The sequence below is a fragment of the Scyliorhinus torazame genome, chromosome 4, assembly GCF_047496885.1.
Source record: "Scyliorhinus torazame isolate Kashiwa2021f chromosome 4, sScyTor2.1, whole genome shotgun sequence".
NCBI classification, from domain to species: domain Eukaryota; kingdom Metazoa; phylum Chordata; class Chondrichthyes; order Carcharhiniformes; family Scyliorhinidae; genus Scyliorhinus; species Scyliorhinus torazame.
The window spans coordinates 374,807,241-374,822,391 of record NC_092710.1 but is presented as its reverse complement, the minus strand read 5'-3'; the positions used below and the strand labels follow the sequence as shown (position 1 = coordinate 374,822,391).

The window sequence follows — 15,151 nt, the reverse complement described above, 5'->3', positions numbered from 1 at the left end:
AGTGACAGACCCATCCCCACCAGTACTGTACCCCAGTGTTATACAGTGACAGACCCGTCCCCACCAGTACTGTACCCCAGTGTTATACAGTGACAGACCCGTCCCCACCAGTACTGTACCCCAGTGTTATACAGTGACAGACCCGCCCCCACCAGTACTGTACCCCAGTGTTACACAGTGACAGACCCTCCCCACCAGTACTGTACCCCAGTGTTACACAGTGACATACCCGCCCCACCAGTACTGTACCCCAGTGTTATACAGTGACAGACCCGTCCCCACCAGTACTGTACCCCAGTGTTATACAGTGACAGACCCGTCCCCACCAGTACTGTACCCCAGTGTTACACAGTGACAGACCCGTCCCCACCAGTACTGTACACCAGTGTTATACAGTGACAGACCCGTCCCCACCAGTACTGTACCCCAGTGTTATACAGTGACAGACCCGTCCCCACCGGTACTGTACCCCAGTGTTATACAGTGACAGACCCGTCCCCACCAGTACTGTACACCAGTGTTATACAGTGACAGACCCGTCCCCACCAGTACTGTACCCCAGTGTTATACAGTGACAGTCCCCTCCCCACCAGTACTGTATCCCAGTGTTACACAGTGATAGACCCTCCCCACCAGCACTGCACCCCAGTGTTATACAGTGACAGAACCATCCCCACCAGTACTGTACCCCAGTGTTATACAGTGACAGAACCGTCCCCACCAGTACTGTAACCCAGTGTTATACAGTGACAGACCCTCCCCACCAGTACTGTACCCCAATGTTATACAGTGACAGACCCGTCCCCACCAGTACTGTACCCCCGTGTTATTCAGTGACAGACCCGTCTCCACCAGTACTGTACCCCAGTGTTATACACTGACAGACCCGTCCCCACCTGTACTGTACCCCAGTGTTATACAGCGACAGACCCATCCCCACCAGTACTGTACCCCAGTGTTATACAGTGACAGACCCGTCCCCACCAGTACTGTACCCCAGTGTTATACAGTGACAGACCCATCCCCACCTGTACTGTACCCCAGTGTTATACAGCGACAGACCCATCCCCACCAGTACTGTACCCCAGTGTTATACAGTGACAGACCCGTCCCCACCAGTACTGTACCCCAGTGTTATACAGTGACAGACCTGTCCCCACCAGTACTGTACCCCAGTGTTATACAGCGACAGACCCATCCCCACCAGTACTGTACCCCAGTGTTATACAGTGACAGACCCGTCCCCACCAGTACTGTACCCCAGTGTTATACAGAGACAGACCCGTCCCCACCAGTACTGTACCCCAGTGTTATACAGTGACAGACCCGTCCCCACCAGTACTGTACCCCAGTGTTATACAGTGACAGAACCATCCCCACCAGTACTGTACCGCAGTGTTATACAGTGACAGAACCATCCCCACCAGTACTGTACCCCAGTGTTATACAGTGACAGAACCATCCCCACCAGTACTGTACCCCAGTGTTATACAGTGACAGACCCGCCCCCACCAGTACTGTACCCCAGTGTTATACAGTGACAGACCCGTCCCCACCAGTACTGTACCCCAGTGTTATACAGTGACAGGCCCGTCCCCACCAGTACTGTACCCCAGTGTTACACAGTGACAGACCCTCCCCACCAGCACTGCATCCCAGTGTTATACAGTGACAGACCCGTCCCACCAGTACTGTACCCCAGTGTTATACAGTGACAGGCTCGTCCCCACCAGTACTGCACTCCAGTGTTATACAGTGACAGACCCGTCCCACCAGTACTGTACCCCAGTGTTATACAGAGACAGACCCGTCCCCACCAGTACTGTACCCCAGTGTTATACAGTGACAGACCCATCCCCACCAGTACTGTACCCCAGTGTTATACAGTGACAGACCCGTCCCCACCAGTACTGTACCCCAGTGTTATACAGTGACAGACCCGTCCCCACCAGTACTGTACCCCAGTGTTATACAGTGACAGACCCGCCCCCACCAGTACTGTACCCCAGTGTTACACAGTGACAGACCCTCCCCACCAGTACTGTACCCCAGTGTTACACAGTGACATACCCGTCCCCACCAGTACTGTACCCCAGTGTTATACAGTGACAGACCCGTCCCCACCAGTACTGTACCCCAGTGTTATACAGTGACAGACCCGTCCCCACCAGTACTGTACCCCAGTGTTACACAGTGACAGACCCGTCCCCACCAGTACTGTACACCAGTGTTATACAGTGACAGACCCGTCCCCACCAGTACTGTACCCCAGTGTTATACAGTGACAGACCCGTCCCCACCAGTACTGTACCCCAGTGTTATACAGTGACAGACCCGTCCCCACCAGTACTGTACACCAGTGTTATACAGTGACAGACCCGTCCCCACCAGTACTGTACCCCAGTGTTATACAGTGACAGTCCCCTCCCCACCAGTACTGTATCCCAGTGTTACACAGTGATAGACCCTCCCCACCAGCACTGCACCCCAGTGTTACACAGTGATAGACCCTCCCCACCAGTACTGTACCCCAGTGTTATACAGTGACAGACCCGTCCCCACCAGTACTGTACCCCAGTGTTATACAGTGACAGACCCGACCCCACCAGTACTGTACCCCAGTGTTATACAGTGACAGACCCGCCCCCACCAGTACTGTACCCCAGTGTTAGACAGTGACAGACCCGTCCCCACCAGTACTGTACCCCAGTGTTATACAGCGAGAGACCCGTCCCCACCAGTACTGTACCCCAGTGTTATACAGTGACAGACCCGTCCCCACCAGTACTGTACCCCAGTGTTATACAGTGACAGATCCGTCCCCACCAGTAATGTACCCCAGTGTTATACAGTGACAGACCCGTCCCCACCAGTACTGTACCCCAGTGTTATACAGTGACAGACCCGTCCCCACCAGTACTGTACCCCAGTGTTATACAGTGACAGACCCGTCCCCACCAGTAATGTACCCCAGTGTTATACAGTGACAGACCCGTCCCCACCAGTACTGTACCCCAGTGTTAGACAGTGACAGGCCCCTCCCCACCAGTACTGTACCCCAGTGTTATACAGTGACAGACCCTCCCCACCAGTACTGTACCCCAATGTTATACAGTGACAGACCCGTCCCCACCAGTACTGTACCCCAGTGTTATACAGTGACCGAGCCTCCCCACCAGCACTGCACCCCAGTGTTATACAGTGACAGACCCGTCCCCACCAGTACTGTACCCCAGTGTTATACAGTGACAGACCTGTCCCCACCAGTACTGTACCCCAGTGTTATACAGTGACAGACCCGTCCCCACCAGTACTGTACCCCAGTGTTATACAGTGACAGACCCGACCCCACCAGTACTGTACCCCAGTGTTATACACTGACAGACCCGTCCCCACCAGTACTGTACCCCAGTGTTATACAGTGACAGACCCGTCCCCACCAGTACTGTACCCCAGTGTTATACAGTGACAGACCCGTCCCCACCAGTACTGTACCCCAGTGTTATACAGTGACAGACCCGTCCCCACCAGTACTGTACCCCAGTGTTATACAGTGACAGACCCGTCCCCACCAGTACTGTACCCCAGTGTTATACAGTGACAGACCCGTCCCCACCAGTACTGTACCCCAGTGTTATACAGTGACAGACCCGTCCCCACCAGTACTGTACCCCAGTGTTATACAGTGACAGACCCGTCCCCACCAGTACTGTACCCCAGTGTTATACAGTGATAGACCCTCCCCACCAGTACTGTACCCCAGTGTTATACAGTGACAGGCCCGTCCCCACCAGTACTGTGCCCCAGTGTTATACACTGACAGACCGGTCCCCACCAGTATTGTACCCAGTGTTATACAGTGACAGACCCGTCCCCACCAGTACTGTACCCCAGTGTTATACAGTGACAGACCCGTCCCCACCAGTACTGTACCCCAGTGTTATACAGTGACAGGCCCGTCCCCACCAGTACTGTACCCCAGTGTTATACAGTGACAGACCCGTCCCCACCAGTATTGTACCCCAGTGTTATACAGTGATAGACCCGTCCCCACCAGTACTGTGCCCCAGTGTTATACAGTGACAGACCCGTCCCCACCAGTACTGTACCCCAGTGTTATACAGTGACAGACCCGTCCCCACCAGTACTGTACCCCAGTGTTATACAGTGACAGACCCGTCCCCACCAGTACTGTACCCCAGTGTTATACAGTGATAGACCCTCCCCACCAGTACTGTACCGCAGTGTTATACAGTGACAGGCCCGTCCCCACCAGTACTGTACCCCAGTGTTATACAGTGATAGACCCTCCCCACCAGCACTGCACCCCAGTGTTACACAGTGACAGACCCGTCCCCACCAGTACTGTACCCCAGTGTTATACAGTAACAGACCCATCCCCACCAGTACTGTACCCCAGTGTTATACAGTGACAGACCCGTCCCTACCAGTACTGTACCCCAGTGTTATACAGTGACAGACCCGTCACCACCAGTACTGTACCCAAGTGTTAAACAGTGACAGACCCGTCCCCAACAGTACTGTACCCCAGTGTTATACAGTGACAGACTCTCCCCACCAGTACTGTACCCCAGTGTTATACAGTGACAGACCCGTCCCCACCAGTACTGTACCCCAGTGTTATACAGTGACAGACCCCTCCCCACCAGTACTGTACCCCAGTGTTAGACAGTGACAGTCCCCTCCCCACCAGTACTGTACTCCAGTGTTATACAGTGACAGACCCTCCCCACCAGTACTGTACCCCAATGTTATACAGTGACAGACCCGTCCCCACCAGTACTGTACCCCAGTGTTATACAGTGACAGAGCCTCCCCACCAGCACTGCACCCCAGTGTTATACAGTGACACACCCATCCCCACCAGTACTGTACCCCAGTGTTATACAGTGACAGACCTGTCCCCACCAGTACTGTACCCCAGTGTTATACAGTGACAGACCCGTCCCCACCAGTACTGTACCCCAGTGTTATACAGTGACAGACCCGACCCCACCAGTACTGTACCCCGGTGTTATACACTGACAGACCCGTCCCCACCAGTACTGTACCCCAGTGTTATACAGTGACAGACCCGTCCCCACCAGTACTGTACCCCAGTGTTATACACTGACAGAACCATCCCCACCAGTACTGTACCCCAGTGTTATACAGTGACAGACCCGTCCCCACCAGTACTGTACCCCAGTGTTATACAGTGACAGAACCATCCCCACCAGTACTGTACCCCAGTGTTATACAGTGACAGAACCGTCCCCACCAGTACTGTAACCCAGTGTTATACAGTGACAGACCCTCCCCACCAGTACTGTACCCCAATGTTATACAGTGACAGACCCGTCCCCACCAGTACTGTACCCCCGTGTTATTCAGTGACAGACCCGTCTCCACCAGTACTGTACCCCAGTGTTATACACTGACAGACCCGTCCCCACCTGTACTGTACCCCAGTGTTATACAGCGACAGACCCATCCCCACCAGTACTGTACCCCAGTGTTATACAGTGACAGACCCGTCCCCACCAGTACTGTACCCCAGTGTTATACAGTGACAGACCCATCCCCACCTGTACTGTACCCCAGTGTTATACAGCGACAGACCCATCCCCACCAGTACTGTACCCCAGTGTTATACAGTGACAGACCCGTCCCCACCAGTACTGTACCCCAGTGTTATACAGTGACAGACCTGTCCCCACCAGTACTGTACCCCAGTGTTATACAGCGACAGACCCATCCCCACCAGTACTGTACCCCAGTGTTATACAGTGACAGACCCGTCCCCACCAGTACTGTACCCCAGTGTTATACAGAGACAGACCCGTCCCCACCAGTACTGTACCCCAGTGTTATACAGTGACAGACCCGTCCCCACCAGTACTGTACCCCAGTGTTATACAGTGACAGAACCATCCCCACCAGTACTGTACCGCAGTGTTATACAGTGACAGAACCATCCCCACCAGTACTGTACCCCAGTGTTATACAGTGACAGAACCATCCCCACCAGTACTGTACCCCAGTGTTATACAGTGACAGACCCGCCCCCACCAGTACTGTACCCCAGTGTTATACAGTGACAGACCCGTCCCCACCAGTACTGTACCCCAGTGTTATACAGTGACAGACCCATCCCCACCAGTACTGTACCCCAGTGTTAGACAGTGACAGGCCCCTCCCCACCAGTACTGTACCCCAGTGTTATACAGTGACAGACCCTCCCCACCAGTACTGTACCCCAATGTTATACAGTGACAGACCCGTCCCCACCAGTACTGTACCCCAGTGTTATACAGTGACAGAGCCTCCCCACCAGCACTGCACCCCAGTGTTATACAGTGACAGACCCATCCCCACCAGTACTGTACCCCAGTGTTATACAGTGACAGACCTGTCCCCACCAGTACTGTACCCCAGTGTTATACAGTGACAGACCCGTCCCCACCAGTACTGTACCCCAGTGTTATACAGTGACAGACCCGACCCCACCAGTACTGTACCCCAGTGTTATACACTGACAGACCCGTCCCCACCAGTACTGTACCCCAGTGTTATACAGTGACAGACCCGTCCCCACCAGTACTGTACCCCAGTGTTATACAGTGACAGACCCGTCCCCACCAGTACTGTACCCCAGTGTTATACAGTGACAGACCCGTCCCCACCAGTACTGTACCCCAGTGTTATACAGTGACAGACCCGTCCCCACCAGTACTGTATCCCAGTGTTATACAGTGACAGACCCGTCCCCACCAGTACTGTACCCCAGTGTTATACAGTGACAGACCCATCCCCACCAGAACTGTACCCCACTGTTATACAGTGGCTGACCCGTCCCCACCAGTACTGTACCCCAGTGTTATACAGTGACAGAACCATCCCCACCAGTACTGTACCCCAGTGTTATACAGTGACAGAACCGTCCCCACCAGTACTGTAACCCAGTGTTATACAGTGACAGACCCTCCCCACCAGTACTGTACCCCAATGTTATACAGTGACAGACCCGTCCCCACCAGTACTGTACCCCAGTGTTATACACTGACAGACCCGTCCCCACCAGTACTGTACCCCAGTGTTATACAGCGACAGACCCATCCCCACCAGTACTGTACCCCAGTGTTATACAGTGACAGACCTGTCCCCACCAGTACTGTACCCCAGTGTTATACAGTGACAGACCCGCCCCCACCAGTACTGTACCCCAGTGTTACACAGTGACAGACCCTCCCCACCAGTACTGTACCCCAGTGTTAAACAGTGACAGACCCGTCCCCACCAGTACTGTACCCCAGTGTTACACAGTGACAGACCCGTCCCCACCAGTACTGTACACCAGTGTTATACAGTGACAGACCCGTCCCCACCAGTACTGTACCCCAGTGTTATACAGTGACAGACCCATCCCCACCAGTACTGTATCCCAGTGTTATTCAGTGACAGTCCCCTCCCCACCAGTACTGTATCCCAGTGTTACACAGTGATAGACCCTCCCCACCAGTACTGTATCCCAGTGTTACACAGTGACAGACCCATCCCCACCAGTACTGTATCCCAGTGTTACACAGTGATAGACCCTCCCCACCAGTACTGTACCCCAGTGTTATACAGTGACAGACCCTCCCCACCAGCACTGCATCCCAGTGTTATACAGTGACAGACCCGTCCCCACCAGTACTGTACCCCAGTGTTATACAGTGACAGACCCGTCCCCACCAGTACTGTACCCCAGTGTTATACAGTGACAGACCCGTCCCCACCAGTACTGTACCCCAGTGTTATACAGTGACAAACCCGACCCCACCAGTACTGTACCCCAGTGTTATACAGTGACAGACCCGTCCCCACCAGTACTGTACCCCAGTGTTATACAGTGACAGACCCGACCCCACCAGTACTGTACCCCAGTGTTATACAGTGACAGACCCGCCCCCACCAGTACTGTACCCCAGTGTTAGACAGTGACAGACCCGTCCCCACCAGTACTGTACCCCAGTGTTATACAGCGAGAGACCCGTCCCCACCAGTACTGTACCCCAGTGTTATACAGTGACAGACCCGTCCCCACCAGTACTGTACCCCAGTGTTATACAGTGACAGACCCGTCCCCACCAGTACTGTACCCCAGTGTTATACAGTGACAGACCCGACCCCACCAGTACTGTACCCCAGTGTTATACAGTGACAGACCCGCCCCCACCAGTACTGTACCCCAGTGTTAGACAGTGACAGACCCGTCCCCACCAGTACTGTGCCCCAGTGTTATACAGCGAGAGACCCGTCCCCACCAGTACTGTACCCCAGTGTTATACAGTGACAGACCCGTCCCCACCAGTACTGTACCCCAGTGTTATACAGAGACAGACCCGTCCCCACCAGTAATGTACCCCAGTGTTATACAGTGACAGACCCGTCCCCACCAGTACTGTACCCCAGTGTTATACAGTGACAGACCCGTCCCCACCAGTACTGTACCCCAGTGTTATACAGTGACAGACCCGTCCCCACCAGTAATGTACCCCAGTGTTATACAGTGACAGACCCGTCCCCACCAGTACTGTACCCCAGTGTTAGACAGTGACAGGCCCCTCCCCACCAGTACTGTACCCCAGTGTTATACAGTGACAGACCCTCCCCACCAGTACTGTACCCCAATGTTATACAGTGACAGACCCGTCCCCACCAGTACTGTACCCCAGTGTTATACAGTGACAGAGCCTCCCCACCAGCACTGCACCCCAGTGTTATACAGTGACAGACCCATCCCCACCAGTACTGTACCCCAGTGTTATACAGTGACAGACCTGTCCCCACCAGTACTGTACCCCAGTGTTATACAGTGACAGACCCGTCCCCACCAGTACTGTACCCCAGTGTTATACAGTGACAGACCCGACCCCACCAGTACTGTACCCCAGTGTTATACACTGACAGACCCGTCCCCACCAGTACTGTACCCCAGTGTTATACAGTGACAGACCCGTCCCCACCAGTACTGTACCCCAGTGTTATACAGTGACAGACCCGTCCCCACCAGTACTGTACCCCAGTGTTATACAGTGACAGACCCGTCCCCACCAGTACTGTACCCCAGTGTTATACAGTGACAGACCCGTCCCCACCAGTACTGTACCCCAGTGTTATACAGTGACAGACCCGTCCCCACCAGTACTGTACCCCAGTGTTATACAGTGACAGACCCGTCCCCACCAGTACTGTACCCCAGTGTTATACAGTGACAGACCCGTCCCCACCAGTACTGTACCCCAGTGTTATACAGTGATAGACCCTCCCCACCAGTACTGTACCCCAGTGTTATACAGTGACAGGCCCGTCCCCACCAGTACTGTGCCCCAGTGTTATACACTGACAGACCCGTCCCCACCAGTATTGTACCCAGTGTATACAGTGACAGACCCGTCCCCACCAGTACTGTACCCCAGTGTTATACAGTGACAGACCCGTCCCCACCAGTACTGTACCCCAGTGTTAAACAGTGACAGGCCCGTCCCCACCAGTACTGTACCCCAGTGTTATACAGTGACAGACCCGTCCCCACCAGTAATGTACCCCAGTGTTATACAGTGATAGACCCGTCCCCACCAGTACTGTGCCCCAGTGTTATACAGTGACAGACCCGTCCCCACCAGTACTGTACCCCAGTGTTATACAGTGACAGACCCGTCCCCACCAGTACTGTACCCCAGTGTTATACAGTGATAGACCCTCCCCACCAGTACTGTACCGCAGTGTTATACAGTGACAGGCCCGTCCCCACCAGTACTGTACCCCAGTGTTATACAGTGATAGACCCTCCCCACCAGCACTGCACCCCAGTGTTACACAGTGACAGACCCGTCCCCACCAGTACTGTACCCCAGTGTTATACAGTAACAGATCCATCCCCACCAGTACTGTACCCCAGTGTTATACAGTGACAGACCCGTCCCTACCAGTACTGTACCCCAGTGTTATACAGTGACAGACCCGTCACCACCAGTACTGTACCCCAGTGTTATACAGTGACAGGCCCGTCCCCACCAGTACTGTGCCCCAGTGTTATACACTGACAGACCCGTCCCCACCAGTATTGTACCCAGTGTATACAGTGACAGACCCGTCCCCACCAGTACTGTACCCCAGTGTTATACAGTGACAGACCCGTCCCCACCAGTACTGTACCCCAGTGTTAAACAGTGACAGGCCCGTCCCCACCAGTACTGTACCCCAGTGTTATACAGTGACAGACCCGTCCCCACCAGTAATGTACCCCAGTGTTATACAGTGATAGACCCGTCCCCACCAGTACTGTGCCCCAGTGTTATACAGTGACAGACCCGTCCCCACCAGTACTGTACCCCAGTGTTATACAGTGACAGACCCGTCCCCACCAGTACTGTACCCCAGTGTTATACAGTGATAGACCCTCCCCACCAGTACTGTACCGCAGTGTTATACAGTGACAGGCCCGTCCCCACCAGTACTGTACCCCAGTGTTATACAGTGATAGACCCTCCCCACCAGCACTGCACCCCAGTGTTACACAGTGACAGACCCGTCCCCACCAGTACTGTACCCCAGTGTTATACAGTAACAGATCCATCCCCACCAGTACTGTACCCCAGTGTTATACAGTGACAGACCCGTCCCTACCAGTACTGTACCCCAGTGTTATACAGTGACAGACCCGTCACCACCAGTACTGTACCCCAGTGTTATACAGTGACAGACCCGTCCCCACCAGTACTGTACCCCAGTGTTATACAGTGACAGACCCCTCCCCACCAGTACTGTACCCCAGTGTTAGACAGTGACATTCCCCTCCCCACCAGTACTGTACTCCAGTGTTATACAGTGACAGATCCTCCCCACCAGTACTGTACCCCAATGTTATAAAGTGACAGACCCGTCCCCACCAGTACTGTACCCCAGTGTTATACAGTGACAGAGCCTCCCCACCAGCACTGCACCCCAGTGTTATACAGTGACACACCCATCCCCACCAGTACTGTACCCCAGTGTTATACAGTGACAGACCTGTCCCCACCAGTACTGTACCCCAGTGTTATACAGTGACAGACCCGTCCCCACCAGTACTGTACCCCAGTGTTATACAGTGACAGACCCGACCCCACCAGTACTGTACCCCGGTGTTATACACTGACAGACCCGTCCCCACCAGTACTGTACCCCAGTGTTATACAGTGACAGACCCGTCCCCACCAGTACTGTACCCCAGTGTTATACACTGACAGAACCATCCCCACCAGTACTGTACCCCAGTGTTATACAGTGACAGACCCGTCCCCACCAGTACTGTACCCCAGTGTTATACAGTGACAGAACCATCCCCACCAGTACTGTACCCCAGTGTTATACAGTGACAGAACCGTCCCCACCAGTACTGTAACCCAGTGTTATACAGTGACAGACCCTCCCCACCAGTACTGTACCCCAATGTTATACAGTGACAGACCCGTCCCCACCAGTACTGTACCCCCGTGTTATTCAGTGACAGACCCGTCTCCACCAGTACTGTACCCCAGTGTTATACACTGACAGACCCGTCCCCACCTGTACTGTACCCCAGTGTTATACAGCGACAGACCCATCCCCACCAGTACTGTACCCCAGTGTTATACAGTGACAGACCCGTCCCCACCAGTACTGTACCCCAGTTTTATACAGTGACAGACCCATCCCCACCTGTACTGTACCCCAGTGTTATACAGCGACAGACCCATCCCCACCAGTACTGTACCCCAGTGTTATACAGTGACAGACCCGTCCCCACCAGTACTGTACCCCAGTGTTATACAGTGACAGACCTGTCCCCACCAGTACTGTACCCCAGTGTTATACAGCGACAGACCCATCCCCACCAGTACTGTACCCCAGTGTTATACAGTGACAGACCCGTCCCCACCAGTACTGTACCCCAGTGTTATACAGAGACAGACCCGTCCCCACCAGTACTGTACCCCAGTGTTACACAGTGACAGACCCGTCCCCACCAGTACTGTACCCCAGTGTTATACAGTGACAGAACCATCCCCACCAGTACTGTACCGCAGTGTTATACAGTGACAGACCCGTCCCCACCAGTACTGTACCCCAGTGTTATACAGTGACAGAGCCTCCCCACCAGCACTGCACCCCAGTGTTATACAGTGACAGACCCATCCCCACCAGTACTGTACCCCAGTGTTATACAGTGACAGACCTGTCCCCACCAGTACTGTACCCCAGTGTTATACAGTGACAGACCCGTCCCCACCAGTACTGTACCCCAGTGTTATACAGTGACAGACCCGACCCCACCAGTACTGTACCCCAGTGTTATACACTGACAGACCCGTCCCCACCAGTACTGTACCCCAGTGTTATACAGTGACAGACCCGTCCCCACCAGTACTGTACCCCAGTGTTATACAGTGACAGACCCGTCCCCACCAGTACTGTACCCCAGTGTTATACAGTGACAGACCCGTCCCCACCAGTACTGTACCCCAGTGTTATACAGTGACAGACCCGTCCCCACCAGTACTGTATCCCAGTGTTATACAGTGACAGACCCGTCCCCACCAGTACTGTACCCCAGTGTTATACAGTGACAGACCCATCCCCACCAGTACTGTACCCCACTGTTATACAGTGGCTGACCCGTCCCCACCAGTACTGTACCCCAGTGTTATACAGTGACAGAACCATCCCCACCAGTACTGTACCCCAGTGTTATACAGTGACAGAACCGTCCCCACCAGTACTGTAACCCAGTGTTATACAGTGACAGACCCTCCCCACCAGTACTGTACCCCAATGTTATACAGTGACAGACCCGTCCCCACCAGTACTGTACCCCAGTGTTATACACTGACAGACCCGTCCCCACCAGTACTGTACCCCAGTGTTATACAGCGACAGACCCATCCCCACCAGTACTGTACCCCAGTGTTATACAGTGACAGACCTGTCCCCACCAGTACTGTACCCCAGTGTTATACAGTGACAGACCCGTCCCCACCAGTACTGTACCCCAGTGTTGTACAGTGACAGACCCGTCCCCACCAGTACTGTACCCCAGTGTTATACAGTGACAGACCCGTCTCCACCAGTACTGTACCCCAGTGTTATACAGTGACAGACCCGTCACCACCAGTACTGTACCCCAGTGTTATACAGTGACAGACCCGTCCCCACCAGTACTGTACCCCAGTGTTATACACTGACAGACCCGTCCCCACCAGTACTGTACCCCAGTGTTATACAGTGACAGACCCGTCCCCACCAGTACTGTACCCCAGTGTTATACAGTGACAGACCCACCCCCACCAGTACTGTACCCCAGTGTTATACAGTGACCCTCCAACTGTGCAGCACCCTCTCAGTGTAGATCCTCTGACAGTGCAGTGCTCCCTCAGTACTGACCCTCTGACAGTGCAGCGCTCCCTCAGTACTGACCCTCTGACAGTGCAGCACTCCCTCAGTACTGACCCTCTGACAGTGCAGCACTCCCTCAGTACTGACCCTCTGACAGTGCGGCACTCCCTCAGTACTGACCCTCTGACAGTGTGGCAATCCCTCAGCACTGACCCTCTGACAGTGCGGCACTCCATCAGCACTGACCCTCTGACAGTGCTGCACTCCCTCAGTACTGACCCTCTGACAGTGCAGCACTCCCTCAGTACTGACCCTCTGACAGTGCAGCACTCCCTCAGTACTGACCCTCTGACAGTGCGGCACTCCCTCAGTACTGACCCTCTGACAGTGCAGCACTCCCTCAGTACTGACCCTCTGACAGTGCAGCACTCCCTCAGTACTGACCCTCTGACAGTGCGGCACTCCCTCAGTACTGACCCTCTGACAGTGCAGCACTCCCTCAGTACTGACCCTCTGACAGTGCAGCACTTCCTCAGTACTGACACTCTGACAGTGCAGCACTCCCTCAGTACTGACCCTCTGACAGTGTAGCACTCCCTCAGTACTGACCCTCTGACAGTGCAGCACTCCCTTAGTACTGACCCTCTGAGACTGCGGAACTCCCTCAGTACTGACCCTCTGACTGTGCAGCATTCCCTCAGTACTGACCCTCTGACAGTGCAGCACTCCCTCAGTACTGACTCTCTTGACAGTGCGGCACACCCTCAGTACTGACCCTCTGACAGTGCGGCACTCCCTCAGCACTGACCCTCTGACAGTGCAGCACTCCCTCAGTACTGACCCTCTGACAGTGCGGCACTTCCTCAGTACTGACCCTCTGACAGTGCGGCACACCCTCAGTACTGACCCTCTGACAGTGCGGCACTCCCTCAGTACTGACCCTCTGACAGTGCAGCACTCCCTCAGTACTGACCCTCTGACAGTGCGGCACTCCCTCAGTACTGACCCTCTGACAGTGCGGCACTCCCTCAGTACTGACCCTCTGACAGTGCAGCACTCCCTCAGTACTGCCCCTCTGACAGTGCGGCACTCCCTCAGTACTGACCCTCTGACAGTGCAGCACCCCCTCAGTACTGACCCTCTGACAGTGCAGCACTCTCTCAGTACTGACCCTCTGACAATGCGGCACTCCCTTAGTACTGACCCTCTGACAGTGCGGCACTCCCTCAGTACTGACCCTCTGACAGTGCGGCACTCCCTCAGTACTGAACCTCTGACAGTGCGGCACTCCCTCAGCACTGACCCTCTGACAGTGCGGCACTCACTCAGTGCTGACCCTCTGACAGTGCAGCACTCCCTCAGTACTGACCCTCTGACAGTGCAGCACTCCCTCAATACTGAACCTCTGACAGTGCGGCACTCCCTCAGTACTGACCCTCTGACAGTGCAGCACTCCCTCAGTACTGAGCCTCTGACAGTGCAGCACTCCCTCAGTACTGACCCTCTGACAGTGCGGCACTCCCTCAGTACTGATCCTCTGACAGTGCAGCACTCCCTCAATACTGACCCTCTGACAGTGCAGCACTCCCTCAGTACTGACCCTCTGACAACGCAGCATTCCCTCAGTTCTGACCCTCCGACAGTGCAGCACTCCCTCAGTACTGACCCTCTGACAGTGCAGCACTCCCTCAGTGCTGACTCTCTGACAGTGCGGCACTCCCTCAGTACTGACCCTCCGACAGTGCAGCAC

The 15,151-nt window shown here is 54.5% G+C and overlaps 1 protein-coding gene across 1 annotated transcript in view; it reads left to right on the top strand.

Annotated features, from left to right (window-relative positions):
• The window catches only part of klhdc3 (kelch domain containing 3), a 123,738-nt gene that overhangs the window by 99,174 nt on the left and 9,413 nt on the right, over window positions 1–15,151 (top strand). The window lies entirely within an intron of this gene.